We start from the raw sequence: 1963 nt of genomic DNA, 5'->3' as shown, positions 1-1963 counted from the left end.
AAACAACCATCATGAATGTTGTTTTAAAACATCTAATGTGTATTCATAGCAAGAGGTGCTGTCTGGAGTGGCCTGTTTCATAGGAGACTAGAGTTAGTCCGGAGTAGACGGAAATCTATACGAATATGCATTAAATGTTACGAACACATTTAGAGATTAAAAAAGGTATACATGCTTGACGTGGTAATGATTTATCTGATTGATTAGTGATGTGATGTTCCAGCACACTTGCCTGATATGGAAGCAAAGATGACTACAAGGACTAAATCAAGCCAACTTGGCTGAATTAAAATCACACAGAAAATGAAAGCCCAGAACTAGTGTTTGTCATAATTTCTTTACATTTGTATATGAATGTGGTCACCATTCACTTTCATATGGAAAACAGCAGACTGATCATTTTCTAGATCATTTTGTTAGGGGGATCTTTATATCTTCTAGTTGTGGAGGTATTGATATTAGTCATCCAGGTGATGTGCAGCCAACAGGGGAGTAATTATAATGAGGTGACAGAGATGCATGCCCAAACTAGGGGACACTTGTCCCATCAGATTCTTGAGCTAACCTCAATAAAATATTTATTTGAAAATACATTTTCAGGATTATTGTGTGTAAAACATGTGCTTATCTAAAACACTGTAGCAGATAATTGCAAATTATGCATTTATATTACTAAATTGTCAGTCATTAGACTGAAAACATTCATCAGATATTTTGCGTTAAACTGAAATGGTGGGTATATGATGAGTTGTAAAACAATTGATAAATTGTATTTAATTACAAATGTCAAACATTTTACTTTATTGAAAGTCTTACTAGCCAATAAATACTAGGACAAAGTAAAACGTATCCACATTTAGATGTACTTTGTTAAAATTACACACTTTTTAGCTTTTTAAATTGGTGTTTGAAAACAAGTAACAGTAGATTTTCTCTATTTTTGATGCATGAACTTTGGAAAGAAACCTGTCAAACTTGAAATTCATTGATCTACCACAATGTTTATTATAAAAACGCATTACTAGTCCAAAGACTATCTAAAAGGAATAGTTCACCAAAAATAAAGAAAAAAGGTAATTTTGTTGTCATCTCACCTATGCCTTTTAAAGTCTGAATGACTTGGAATGATAACATAATTGTAATCTGTTCCTTACAGCCTCATATGGCTTTGGAAAACTTGGAATATGATGTTTTTTTGTTTCCCATCCACTGCCATGATGGTCGTAGGGAGAAGCGTGAGCATTCTTCAGAACTACTCCTTTTGTGAAATCATGCAGGTGAAAATGACAGTGGGAAAACTGACATATTGACTTTTTTTGGTGAACTTTTATATTCAGATTTAAGTCATGATGACATATGCACTTTTTACTTTTAAGGGTATATGAAATTGTAAAAGAGTAAAAAGTACTATTTGTCCTTATACATGTAATTGAGTAAAAGTACAAGTAATATGGTTTTAGCAGGTCATGTAAAGAACAGATTCCCCAAAATAACACTTATTTAGCATAGTGAAGTATTATTATTCAAATAATTTATACCATGATGACAAGACTATTTTTCACACAATTGAAATCCATGGTGATTATTAAATCACCATGGATTTCTTATCATTAGATTGTTCCATCTTACAATCACTAGGATAATTATGTTTACGAAAGCATTAGGTGCATGATGACCCTCAAAGGATACTGGGATTAGACAAATAAATTAAGCAAACTGCTACTGAAAGAAAAAATAAATTATCTGAGTGGACATTTATGTGATTAAAAGATGAGTTCAACTATTGGTTTTGAAGCTGAAGGGAAAAGCTATAATGGCATTGGGAGGCTGTCTGTGGCTAAGGACAGATACTGAGGTCCTGAGGCATAACTTGTGAATTTAAAAAAAAAACATGTTTCAAGTGATAACGCAAGAATCTACCAACAACAAACAACCACAGTTTATGCTGCAAAAATGCAAAGTG

This window comes from Sinocyclocheilus grahami, unplaced genomic scaffold, assembly GCF_001515645.1.
Source record: "Sinocyclocheilus grahami isolate Dianchi unplaced genomic scaffold, SAMN03320097.WGS_v1.1 scaffold8827.1, whole genome shotgun sequence".
Lineage (NCBI taxonomy): Eukaryota > Metazoa > Chordata > Actinopteri > Cypriniformes > Cyprinidae > Sinocyclocheilus > Sinocyclocheilus grahami.
The sequence above is the reverse complement of the archived record's forward strand: the minus strand, read 5'-3'. Positions refer to the sequence as shown.